At 40.3% G+C, this 14,375-nt stretch overlaps 2 non-coding genes across 2 annotated transcripts; both read right to left on the bottom strand.

Moving 5' to 3' along the window:
• Positions 1–208: 208 nt before the first annotated feature.
• On the bottom strand, positions 209–280 carry Trnaa-ggc (transfer RNA alanine (anticodon GGC)). The gene has a single exon. It is a non-coding gene; the product is annotated as a tRNA-Ala (tRNA).
• A 13,428-nt stretch (positions 281–13,708) lies between these two features.
• Trnaa-agc (transfer RNA alanine (anticodon AGC)) lies at positions 13,709–13,780 on the bottom strand. Its single transcript has one exon. It is a non-coding gene; the product is annotated as a tRNA-Ala (tRNA).
• Positions 13,781–14,375: the final 595 nt, after the last annotated feature.

Raw genomic sequence — 14,375 nt, 5'->3', positions numbered from 1 at the left:
TGTGAACAAAACATATCCCTGCAGGCACAACCATGTTCAACTCACTAGACTATGGCGGTCTCCATGGAAAAGTAGTCACAGTCATAGATGAACATTGATGTCATGGTGACAGATGAACAATTTCAACCAATAATTAGCTAAAATTTAAAGTCTCTGGCACCTTGTGCAGAATCATCCTGAAAAGCAAAATACGAAAGTTAAAAGTACTAGGAGATGCCGGGAATCGAACCCGGGACCTCATATACGCCAAATATGTGCTCTACCACTGAGCTACACCTCCACGTTCAAAGCACTGTTGATCAAAGCCCATATAAATGCTGAAAGACTGATCCAGCATACATATTGACTACAAGGCTCTGCGTCAGGACATTTGAGTATATTTTATGGCTTCCAGTTTAGGGTTTTGATAAGATTTTTAGGACATATAAAGAATGAGAAAACAATCTATTTTCAATAAAAATAATTATAATAAAAATAATAGTACCCATTAGAGACACTGCTACCAGCAACAAAGCTGAGTTTGGTTGTTGTTGTTGTTGTTTTTCTGTAAACAAAACATATAACAAGAGGCATGACCTCATTGTACTCACAAGTCTATGGCAGTCTCCATGGAAAAGTAGTCAAGGTCATAGATGAACATTGTTGTCATGGTGACAGATTTCATCCAATAATTTCATCCAATAATTAGCTATGCATATAATTTCCCCTAACAAAAAGATAAAGTCTAGGACACCTTGTGCAGAAACATCCTGAAAAAGAAAATTCAAAAGTTAAAAAACAAAAACTATTGGAGATGCCGGGAATCGAACCCGCGACCTCACAAATGCGAAATACGCGCTCTACCGCTGAGCTACATCCCCCTGCCTTAACACAGTTGATTAAAGCCTATATGAATGAAGAGAGACTGAGCTACCATTCATACAGACCTCAAGGGTCTCCTTCACCTACTTTGAGTATATTTTACGGCTTCCACTTTAGGGTTTTCATAGGATTTTTTAGCACATTTATTGGATGAGAAAATAATCTAGTTTCAATCAAAGGAAAAAATAATAATAAACCACCTTTATGCTATTTAAAACAAGGCAGGATAACAATAAATAATACTTTAAATTATTCAGGCCCATCAATTTTAATTCAACTTTATGTTGTAGTATTAGTTCAACTTGACACTATCATGTGGAATAAATAATTATGTCTTGCTCACTAGCAATATGATAGGATATCTGAGAGCATGGATAGTTTCCTGAAACCTTCCTTATCATACCTCTATTCTCTTTTAAAACATGCCTTAGCTTTCACGGCTTAAAGCCGGGCAGTGCTGGCGCACGCCTTTAATCCCAGCATTCGGGAGGCAGAGCCAGGTGGATCTCTGTGAGTTTGAGGCCAGCCTGGGCTCCATAAGCGAGTTCCAGGACAGGAGCAAAGCTACACAGAGAAACCCTGCCTCAAGGAAAAAAAATATACTTTTTTTCTAATTTTGGACAGTCTGGTCATCTTGTTCCATAACTTTCCCACACACTATTTATCACTTCATTTATTCTAAAAACTAAATTTGAGGAAACTGTTCATAAAATCCTAATGTGCTGTCACTTTCTGTAAGTTTATGTATCTCACCACATGCGCTGTAAGCTTCTGAAATATAAGGTTTGTTACATGTGTTCCCTTTTTCTCACGTCATCTGGTATATTTCTCAACACATGAAATCATTAAATAAATATTTTATATATATATGTATATATATATATGTGTATATGCAAGTACTATAGTCAACAAACATGGAAAGAGTGGAAACCTTTTCTTACTCCTGATTTTAGTAGAATTGCTGTGTATTTCTCTTCCTTTAATTTGATGTTGTCTATTGGCTTGCTATACATTACCTATAATTTGTTTAGTTATGGCACATGCAAGATGATCATGTGGTCTTTTTCTTTGAGTTTATTTATATATTGGATTACATTCACAGTTTTCTGTATGTTGAACTATGCCTGCATCTCTCCAATGAAGCCTACTTAATCATGGTGGATGAACTGTTTGATATGGTATTGGATTTTGTTTGTGAGTATTTTAGTGAGTACTTTTTACATCTTTGGTCTAAGGGAAATTGGTCTGTAATTCTCTTTCTTTCTTGATTCTTATGCGGTTTGGGTATATGGGAACTGTATTCTCTTAAATAGAGTTGGGCAATGTTCCATCTTTTTCTACTTACTGGAATATTTTGAGGGGTACTGGCATTAACTCTTTCTGAAAGTCTGCTGTAAGTCTGTTCTAAACCTGTCTTCAGAAGATGTCTCCAACCCTCCACAGACACCCTGAGAAAACTGTCCTAAGACCACAACTGGTTTGTGCTAGTCCTAGGATATGGCTCTAGCCTGTCTGTGTGAAACTGTTTTCACTAGATTTAGTGTTATCACAAGCCTCAAGGAAAGTGAGAAGGGCATGGAATCATTTCCAATAAGCCTGAGGGGAGCCCTTTTTGGGATGGCCTAGGAGAGGTACTGTATGTCTGGTGGTCAGACACAAGCTGTGATTGATTTAAAAGCAAAGCCTCAGTGATTGTGATTGGTGGTAAAAGGCAAGACTGCACTGGGACAAAACACAAACCTGAGTGATGCTGATTGATGCTGAGAGGCAAGGCTGTGATTGTCTTCCAGATGGCTGTAGTTGGTACCAATTACAATCAGGTTGCTCAGGCTTGAGTGGAAGATGCTCTCCTGTGCTGTGTGACCTGGTGTTGTAGCATTAGACTCAAGAACAGGCCTCTCTTGCTTTATTCTCCCTTACCTCTGTTCAGTACCATAGCTGATGGGATGGAGTTAGCACCAGCAGAACCAAGTGTAATGGGTCACCCTTGTAATCACAGCTCTCAGCGAGGGCAGCAGCAGGGTCATGTTTCAATGACCACCTGGGCTATGAAGACTGTGTCTCAGGTAAGGAGCATGAGATAGAGGTGAGGGGGAGGACAGAGAGACAGGGACAGGGAGACATAGAGGACAGGGGAATGGCATTGACAGTGCGGATGTAAGGCCAAGTAGGAGAAGAGACAAGAAAAACAGCTGTCGGACGGCTGAAGAAGCAACAGCTGTGAAACATCTTGAGTTCAGGAAAGAAAGAAGGGCAAAAGAAGAGGAACGAGGTCAAGAGAGCAAGAGGGTTGATACTGAAGAAGGAGAAGGGCTGTAAGATGACAGGAAAGAGAAAATGAAAGTCCTGGCTGGGGAGGGTTCCAGAAGTCTATCTACATTTCAGTTGGTATTAAGGGTTAAGGAACACTGAGTCCCACACCTACCGAAGAGCTCTGTCAGTGGCTCCTGTTAAGGATTGAGTAGCCCTGGTACTTGAACTGCTCTGAAGCTGTGGTGCAAGTTGGAGCCAGGAGCTGAGCAATCTGCACCCTGTGGGGGCACAAGATCTGTAACATTGGCAGGGCTGAGGGGCCGGTTTCTATACCAGCCTGCATATGCTCATGACTGGAAGTTGTCAAGTTCAGTGGGAAAGAAAATGTGACAAATCCAGCACTTGAAGATCTCCCCATCTACCCACATTGATTTCTATGTGGGTGAATCAAATGACATCCAGCCAGCCTATTGGCAGCTCTGCCACTGTTTGAAAAAACCTCCACAGATCAGGAAAATCAATGATAGAAAATCAGTGTGCGAACTCTGAACACAAGAACAGCAGGGGATTTCCTTACATGTGATATAAGCTTAAGTACTGAAAGGTATATGACTGTGTTCTTTACAGTGTATGGTGCCTTGTCGAAAAGAGTGCTAAGGCGTGTCCTTTTGTGGAAATATAAACTAGAGCACTAAGCAAACCCCATGTTCATAAAGAGACTTAACAACTAAGAAGAGATTATGAACCCATGACTGATGTCACACTACCTGGCCAGACTTCCCTAACTCTTCCAGGTCAGACCATAATGCATTTTTTAAAATAATCAAATGTTGTTAAACTATGAGGAGAAAAACCCTAAACAAGCAAATAGTTCATCTCATCCTTATTATACATTTTAAGATATATTGAAGCTTGTAGTTAATTAATTATGTTGCATGAGATTAATCCCAACATTTTTGAGGCACAGGTGGGCATTTCTGTGAGTTCAAGCCTTGCATGGACTACAAAGTAATTTCCAGGATAGCCAAGGCTATTCCTCAGAAAATCACTGTCTATAGAAACAAAAACAATTATCAACAAGACATATTTGTAGTGGTTACCTGTTCCACCTAGGGATGGCCTAGGCCAGGCTTGAGACCTGAGGGGCATGAATGCCTGGCTCTCCCCATCCCTCTGGGCTTGGATGGTGTGGACTGACTTAGGCAGCAGGAGGAACGTGGGACAGGACATCAGCCTTCCAGGACTCTCAGATGATTTTGCCTTATTCTGTGTACTGAGTTATTTCTCCAATTTATATCCTAATAAGTTCCCTGTACCCCTTAAGCAGACTCCCTTGGATTTCTGGCTACATCTGGTGCCCCCAACTTGTGGGTGGGCCATCATTACAGCCCTAGTGGCTCTTTAAGAGCTCACCTGTGCATGTGGGCTTGGAAGCACAGTGACGGGCTTAAAGACACAGGCACAGGGTGACAGGGACCACAATGTATGTCTGGGGAAGCAGGAAGTTCTGGCCTCTGCAGGTGGCAACTGAGCTGCAATTAGCAGGCCAGGGATATTACACCTGGGTGCCAATTGTAGCCACAAGTTTTCTTGTATCCCGCCTGGTCCTGCAGCCTCTCAGTCCCAAGTAAACACACAGAGGCTTATATTAATTACAAACTGTATGGCATATGGCTCAGGCATCTTGCCAGCTAGCTCTTAGAACTTAACTCAACCCATTCCTATTAATCTATGTTTGGCCACTTGGCTTTATGGCATTACCTGTTCTCTCACATCTTGATTCTCCTAGAGGCAGCTTCCAGCATTTGCTGCAACTACACCCTTCTTCACCTCCATGTTCAGTCTGAATATACTGCCTAACCTTATTCTGCCTCATCATTGGCCAAACAGTATGGTGATATTTTATTTGTAATGAAATGTGATTTTATTTGTATTTTAATAAATAAAGTTGCCTGGGAGTCAGAGTTAATAGCAAGCCATAGCAGAAGCTGGGCGGTGGAGTTGCATGCCTTTAATCCCAGCACTTGAGAGGCAGAGCTAGGCAGATCTCTGTGTGTTCAAGGATACAGATAGCATGGAGACACATGCCTTTAATCTCAATACCAACCATAGAAAACCTGGAGGTCTCTATAGATGGGCAGTGATGAGGTGGTCACGTGGTTCAGTTTACATCCAATGAGAAGGCAGAATAGAAAGTCAATAAAAAGGACAAACACACAGGAAGTAGGTCTCTGGCTGAGGAAGACAGCAGAGGCAGTGAAGGGTAAGGTTTTTAGCTCTTAGCTATTGCTCTGACCTCTTGGGCATTTTAACTCTGCAATCAGGTCTGTGTTTCTTATTTAAAAAGACGGTTACATCTACAAATGGCACCCAACGGATTGAGTTTCCACCTTAAACCTGAGAATATTTAATAAGCTATCCTAAATGGAGCCAAAACCAGGTTCCTGATTCATGTCTCATACGGGCAGCTAGCTGCAACATGCGTGTTTGAGCTACTATGACGGGTTCCTGGTGTGTGCGTTTGACCGGCACTATGGCGGGATTGAGGCGTCCACAAGAGGCACATTATGCTGCTGCATGGTGGATTTAGTCTTTGCTAGTACAAAAAAAAGAGGTTTCTGGGCAACACACTGCTTTGATAAAAGCATAGACTCACTATTTCTAGGAATTGATGGCTCCCAGAGCTGGTGGAAAACGTATCACTGCCATGTTGGTAAGCTGAGGTGGGCAGAGACAGCAGCCACAGCAGCTGTTTCGGTTTTACAATTGCTGCAGTTTAAAACAATAGATTCACAATAAGATTCAAATGGAATAAACCTCTAAACGGTTTACAATATGTATAAAAATGTATGTAGGCTTGAAGGAAAAAATATATATACAGTTATATTTTAAAAATAAGTTTTAAAAATAGTCTTTAAAGAGACAATAAAGGTAATATAAAATATAAGCCACATAAAGATGGATATCACACAGAGAATCTGGATTATGTTCTCTTTGATATTCATAACTGAAGAAAAACTTTTGATTGTAAAAGCTGTTGAGTTAAGCCAAAATGTATACTTTAAAGGTGGCTTGACTTCAAAATTTGGATGTAAGGATATGTTGCTTTGGAAAGAAGGTTCTGCTTCTGTTTCCACAGACAGCAAGAGGCTATGGATTTGTTCCAGATTAAGATACATCAGGTTTGACCAGCCAAGACCCCCTGAAAGGTCTCCGCTGACACCATGGCCCAGATGATCCAACATCCAGAATGGTTTGAAGGCAACTGGTTCAGACAATACAGACTCATGAACTACTCCATAATCCTAAAATTTTCTTTGTGTCCCCATAAGATACAGCGCCCCCTTCCAGCAGGAAATAGTAAGACAAGCTATGCCCAAATTCCCAAATATACCAATCTGTCTTTGGAGATGGAATTGGCTCACTCCTTCTCTAAACCCAAACATATTGCTAAAAAAAAAAAAAAAAGGTTAAGAGATTCTTTTGTCCCATATCAAAAGAGCCCTCTGGTGTGGGACAGAGAAAAACCAATATTTTTATTTAAAACAGGTTGATTATAAATGTGATTTCTTTCTAAAGAAGAAGAGGGGATATGATATAGATATAATAGGATGAAAGGGTAGATTAATGAACCTACTTTTAAAGAGTAACAACTTGTTTAGCAATGTTTTACATTGGTATAGATTTTACTTTATTGATACAAGTTTAAACTTAATTTTGTTATACTGTATATATATTTCTATTCTTGTTTGAGGTATTATGATTATGTAACTTATTTAGATTGTAATGGATAATTAAGAAATACATATTAATAATTAGTCTTCTATAATAATGAAACTTGTCGTGTTAGTTTAGTTTTCTAGGTATATATAGATATAATTCAGATAGATAAGTAATCTTCAAATACTTCAAAGACCTACAGAATATGGCATTTAAAATGTTTTAAAAATTTAGACTTTCTAGACAGTGAGACATGTCTGCTCCTGGCAGCACCGATTTACTTCAGAGAGGAGGATGGGCATCTAAGACACTCTATATAGAGTTTATCTTCACATTGACAAAAATAGCCATTTGGATAAGAAACTGTTCTTGCCTGGACTGCTTGATCGACTGGACATGCAGGACCCATAGGAAGGTGACCACTGAACTTTGCTTGGCAAAATGGTCCTTCGGGGTCCTGTTTTGCAGAGGAAACTGCCAGACATTCTACAGGACACAGAGAGAAGTGACTGAGAGATTCTAGGACTATGGGCTGAAGACAGATGCCCCAACTTTACAGAAGAACATCAGGTGACTGTCCAGGCTGCCAGCTGACTCTGTCTACTATCGCAAGACTCCCGAAAGTTGCTTGCATCCTTCTCCCATTTCTCAGGTAGTATTATATCCTTCTGAGGTCTTTGATGTAGTTGAAGACTAGTTATAATTTTCTTTGGATATGATAAAAGACATGTTAGATAAAAAACCTTAGACTCACAAATATAAGATAGATAGAATATCTTCTTTAATTTTGCCAAATACAAATAGACTAGATATTGTAAATAGACTAGATATTATAACTGTAATTCTTGCTAGATAACTGTTTTATCATATGTAATTTTACTATATGAAAGTTAAAACCTTCCTTTTTAAAAAAAAAAAAAAGAAAAGGGGAAGTACTGTGGATATCACTCTGTATAAATAAAATGCTGATTGGCCAGTAGCCAGGCAGGAAGTATAGGTGGGACAAGCAGAGAAGAGAATTCTGGGAAGTGGAAGGCTGAGGCAGAGAGACACTGCCAGCTGCCATGAGGAGAAGCAACTTGTTAAGATACTGGTAAGCCACAAGCCACATGGCAACTTATATATTAATCGAAATGGGTTAATTTAAGATATAAGAACAGTTAGCAAGAAGCCTGCTATGGCCATACAGTTTGAAAGCAATTTAAGTTTCTGTGTGTTTACCTGGTTGGGTCTGAGCAGCTGTGGGACTGGCAGGTGAGAGAGATTTGTCCTGACTGTGGACCAGGCAAGAAAACTCTAGCTACAAAACAGCTTTATTTATCAACCAATGAGACCAACACGTATGCACAGCATGTAGAACCATATCCTACAGCACATATTGATTCCAGAAATAACAGCAAATCCTCTTGCTGTTCTTGGGCTTATTAATAACAATTTTTAAAAAGACTCAATGGAAATTTGATGACAATAAAAAGTTAAGATTTGTTTATAATTTTTACATGTATGGGTATTTTGCCCACATGCATACATGTACAGATCTTGTATTGTTGTGCTGGAAGAAGTCAGGAGAGGATGTCAGATCTCCAGGAACTGAAGTTACAGTTGGTTATGATCTTCCATATGGGTTCTGAGAACTGACCAAGGGTCTTCAGCAAGAACAAGGGTTCTTAACTACAGAGATATATCTCTAGCTTCTGGAGGACAATGGAATTAGAGTTTAAAACAGAAACCCTAATGTCTTTAGAGCACTTGTTCCTGCAGAAGACCCAGGTTTGGTTCCCAGCATCCACCAGGAGTCTCAAACCATGCACAACTCCAATTCCAGGGGATCTGATGGCATTTCTGACCTCTTTGCATACCAGGCACCCAAGTGGTTCACAGACATTTATGCAGGGAAAACTCTCACACACAGAGAATAAAATAAATAAACCTAAGGAGGAAAACAGAGAAAGAAAAAACTGAAAAGTTCCAGGGCAGGTAATTGCAAATCTCCTCAGGTGCCCTGAGGAAAGAGATGAGCAGAAAAAGAGGAAAGCTGTCCCATCTGAATTAAGCCTGCATGGATGACACACAGGGTTCATAAGCAGCCACATGGTAGGGAGGGAGCTTTAGAGGAAGGTCACAGTGTCAGGGAAGAAAATGAGTTAGTTAAAGCACACCTAGAAAAGAGAGAAAAGTGGGCAAATCCTAGAGGCTGCAAGATTGCTGCTATGCTTGAAATTGCTAGAAGAATGGGCTTATGGGATGGGAAAGCACAAAGAATAAACTGTTCCCTTTAGACTAGAAGGTAACATGGGGGAAAGAAAACACATCAAATCTAGGAATCCAGAATGAGAAAACAATAAAACCCAAGGGATGGAATGGCGGTGCCTTACCTGTGCAGACTCCATCAGTGGAAGGTATGCAATGACGCTTTTCCTCTTCCCAGCTCATCACATCACATGGACACACACAGTGATACCTAGGACTGTGCACACATAATGGAAGTGAGAGCTTGTTCATTTGCCATTACCTTGCCAAGTGCTCTCTCTTGTGTGTACTCACGGACTACTTCCATGCCAGAGTCATCACACTGACCGCATGAAAGAGGCAAGGGAAATTTGACTTACTGACACACACAACATGTGTCTGCTTTCTGTCTCTTCAGGCCTCAAAATGATTCTTTGAGGTGGGCATCAGTAATTCCTTTCTATACAAGGGCTCAGACAGTGCAATGTTTAGACTCAGGAAATGCTCCAGAGGCATCTTTAATGGACTCCTCTGGCCAATAGTGGGACAAATTGAGCATCAAAACACAGAATGCCAGTATGACAGGGTAATTGTATTAGGTATTCTCAGACATTCTGAGATAAATCCATACATGAATAAATAACTATAGAGAATAAGTAAGCAATATATTAAACACCAGATCATCATGAAGAGGCAGTAGTAGAATTATAACACATCAAACCCATCACAGTAATAATAGATTTAATTAACTTTCACAATATATTATTAGTATCTGCTATATCACACAGAAATCATTTAGGCATGGGGTAATGATGTTAGCTAAGCAATAACGGAGAAAAATACATACCACACTTGAGCTTAATATGCTCTTAATCAATGAATGACATGAGCACATTATTTAACATTCAGTGATAACTATGCCTGGCAACTTCAGAGACATATTCACACATGTATAACAGTATACACTGTGGGAGCCCATTTTCAGGTTCCTCGTGGCTTTACCCAGCAGGTCCGCATAGAGAGGATGATTAGGATCATGGGCCTGAGTTCAGGTGTCTGAGATGGTATACACTTGGCTGTGCTGGGGGAGGTCTTTTGCTCCACCCCTTGTCATTTCTATAAATACCCTAGGGAAGAGACTGTCGGGGCCCATTGAAATAGGTTCCCGGTCCTCTCAAGGTTATCCAATATTTTCTGTTTACCTCCACAATATAAATCCTTCTATCTAACATTTCCTGCTACTCTCACTCAAGAAAACTCTTGTGGTGTTGGTGAGTAGTTGTCTCCCAATACACAAATTCACACTTACAAATGTCAATGCAAAAACACAGCTCTCACCTCAAAGGAAGAAAAGAGAGTTTATTCTGGAATCAAATATGGGTGAGAAAATATGAGTGGGACAGATTTAGGTTAGAACAAATTTCATGTCACAATGTGGAAACAGTTGCGTGCAGTTTGTCTAGTAACAGAATGAAGAAAATTATGAATCAAGGCACTCCTTACGTGCATTGGTGGAGATATTAAGTAGGCTACTATGGTAAAGCAGAGAAACCTCAGCTACAGGCATTAGCTGCCTTGTGATGACACTCAGTCCTTTGGCAGAAAATTAAAGCTTTGTTAAAGTGATATTTTCTGATTTTTATTAAATGTCAGGTCCAACTTCATCTGTTAGTGACAAGATGCTAGGTCAGTCCAACACAGAGGGGCCGAGTTAGAGAACAGAATTGCCTAATAGGAGTACTCCATTTGAACCTACAGTAATTGGACCAGCATGCTATTAGAATCAACATTGGCAAGTAAAAGACTAAAATCTACTGTCTGTGCTTACACCCACACATTTACAGACCATTGCCTACTGTGCGCCAATATTTTCCTATGTATCCCATGCTGACATCAAGCCTGTGCAGAGTCTGGGCTGAAAAGAACTGACAATATTGCTGCTGCAGCCTCTCAGGCACTGGGAATATTGGCATATGTACCATGCCTGGAATGTTGGAGAACTGGTGTTGGACAAAGAAGAAAAGGCAATTTGGTGCAGAAAGGATGGTCTTTCAGCAAACAATGCAGAGGCAAGTGTATATCCATATCCACAAACATAAATATAAATCATATCATGTGCAAAGATCATTCAAAATAGATTAGAGAAGTAAAAATATAAAAAAATAAGCCTATGAATGTAAAAGAGAACACACAGAAGAACATCCTTGTCTCTGGGACTGAGTGAAGATTTCACAGACAAGACACCAAATAAAAACCATAACTGAAGAACTGGAGATGGTGAATCCTTACAATTTAAAATCTCACAGAAAAGCTCACAAAAGTCAGGCAGAAAATAGAAATTGAGGAATGGGAAAGGTTTCAGGTGTATTGTTCACGGGGACATTGATAGGACTGTCCTTTTTATAAGAGATTCATTAGAAATATTAATGCCATGTGCAGAGAGCATCATGGCAGGGATTCTGAGTAAAGATCATTGCCACCTGGAGGGTGGGTATCACAAAAATGGAAATTAAAATCCCAAACTGGTGCCAAGCACACTGTGTTCCACACCTGAAGTCCCTACAGGAGGCAGCTGAGGCAGGAGAATGACTGAGAGTTTTCAACCAGGATAGGACACAGGGAATTGCTGTCTCAAAAGCAAATAAAACCTCAAATTACTAAAAACGAAAAGGAAAATCCTCTAACCAACTGCATATTGAAATAATCATCTGAGACATGCAGGGTAATCATTGACTTCCCTTTAGGCTTTACCACTTACTGTCCCACCGATCCTGAGTGAGCAATCTCATCCCCTTTTCACAGAACAGGAAACTGGGATCAGAGTGTGCTCACACTATCTTGTGTCCCTCCTGCTTCCTCCCCCAGAACACCTAGCCCGGACAATGACTCCAGCACACCCCTGCACAGAACAGCACACTGAAGAGGCACAATAGTCTCAAGTCTCTCTCCTTCTGGAGACACACTGGCTACAAATCCTGAAGTGGGGGTGAACCTACTTGGGTCTGGTATTCCTGCATCTGCCTCTCCACCCTCAGGAAGATTCCAGTGCTCACCTCTAGGAATCCATATGCTCAGCTTAGTCCAAACACCAACAATGCTCATTTTCCAGGACATCACCAGAGTCGCTATTGAAAACTCTTCATAATGAACCCAGGTTTCTATGACAACAGCAATGCTTCCCCTGTTCAGTAAGCAGGAATGGTTCTGCCCAGCCCTCCCTTCCTTTCTCTCAAAGCAAGAACTCTTCACCCTTGTTATCACCCGAGAAAGCACACCCACTAGAGAAACTGCCACCCGCGGGAAAGCAGAACTTTGCTTTTTTGTCTATAAACCGAACATATCCCTCGAAGCGTGACCATATTCTTCTCACCAGAATATGGTGGTCTCCATGGAAATGTCGTCACATTGTTGTCACAGTGAGAGATTAGAAATTTCATCCAATAATTAGCTATGCATATAAAACCTCATAGAGGAAGATAAAGTCTGGGACAACTTTGCAGAGACATGCTGCAAAAGGAAACCTTGAACTTCGCACATATAAAGCATGCACTCTACTGCTGAGCTACATCCCCATGTTCTCAGGTTCGTTGATGAAAGCACATGTGAATGCAGAGAGAATGATCACCATTCATATTGACTGCAAGGTACTGCGTCAGGTCCTTTGAGTGTATTTTATGGCTTCCAGTTTAACGTTTTGATAAGATTTTTATGACATATAAAGAATGAGAAAACAATCTATTTTCAATAAATAATAATAATAACAACAATAATAGTACCCATTAGTGAAACTGACACCAGTAAGAAAGCTGAGTTTGCTATTTTTTCTGTGAACAAAACATATCCCTGCAGGCATGACCTCGTTCTACTCACCAGACTATGGCAGTCTCCATGGAAGTCACAGTCATAGATGAACATTGATGTCATAGTGACAGATGAACAATTTCATCCAATAATTAACTATGCATATATGATCTCCTAAAAAAAACTTAAAGTCTGTGATACTTTGTGCAGAAACATCCAGAAAAGGAAAACTCGAAGGTTAAAAGTACTTGGAGATGCCAAGAATCAAGCCCAAGACCTCATATATGCCAAATATTCGCTCTACCTCTGCGCTACATCCCTGCCTTCACAGTTTTGTTGATCAAAGCACATATGAATGCAGAGAAACTGATCCAGCATTCATAGAGACTGCGAGGGTCTGCCTTAGGATTTTTTAGTATATTTATGGCATCCACTTTAGGGTTTGATAAGATTTTTAGGACATATAAAGAATGAGAAAACAATCTATTTTCAATAAAAAATAATAATAACAATAATAGTAGCCATTAGTGAAACCACCACCAGCAAGAAAGCTGAGTTTGCTTTTTCTTATATGAACAAAACCTATCCCTGCATGCACAACCACATTCTACTCACCACATTATGGTGGTCTCCATGGAAAAGTAGTCACAGTCAGAGATGAACATTGATGTCATGGTGACAGATGAACAATTTCATCCAATAATTAGCTATGCATATATGATCTCCTAAAAAAAAAAAGTTGAAGTCTCTGACACCTTGTGCAGAAACATCCTGAAAAGCAAAATACAAAAGTTAAAAGTACTAGGAGATGCCGAGAATCGCAAAATACGAAAGTTAAAAGTATAGGAGATGCCGAGAATCGAACCCGGGACCTCATACACGCTAAATATGTGCTCTACCACTGAGCTACATCCCCACTCTCTAGGGTCTCTTGATCAAAGCCTATATGAATGCTGGAAGACTGATCTGGCATGCATATTGACTTCAAGGTTCTGCGTCAGGCTTTTGAGTATATTTTATGGCTTCCACTTTGGGTTTTGATAAGATTTTTTTTTTGTTTTTTTTTTGGTTTTTCGAGACAGGGTTTCTCTGTGTAGCTTTGCGCCTTTCCTGGAACTCACCTGGTAGCCCAGGCTGGCCTCGGACTCACAGAGATCCGCCTGGCTCTGCCTCCCGAGTGCTGGGATTAAAGGCGTGCGCCACCACCGCCCGGCAGGATTTTTATGACATATAAAGAATGAGAAAACAATCTATTTTCAATAAAAATAATAATAGTAACAATAATAGTACTAGAGACACTGCTACCAGCAAGAAAGCTGAGTTTGCTTTTATTTTGTGAACAAAACATACACCAGGAGGCATGACCTCATTCTACTCACCAGTCTATGGCGGTCTCCATGGAAAAGTAGTCACAGTCATAGATGAACATTATTGTCATGGTGACAGATTTCATCCAATAATTTCATCCATTAATTAGCTATGCACATAATTTCCCCTAACAAAAAGTTAAA

Source organism: Peromyscus eremicus, chromosome X (assembly GCF_949786415.1).
Source record: "Peromyscus eremicus chromosome X, PerEre_H2_v1, whole genome shotgun sequence".
Lineage (NCBI taxonomy): Eukaryota > Metazoa > Chordata > Mammalia > Rodentia > Cricetidae > Peromyscus > Peromyscus eremicus.
Note: the sequence above shows the minus strand (reverse complement) of the source record. Positions and strands in the feature narration are given on the sequence as shown.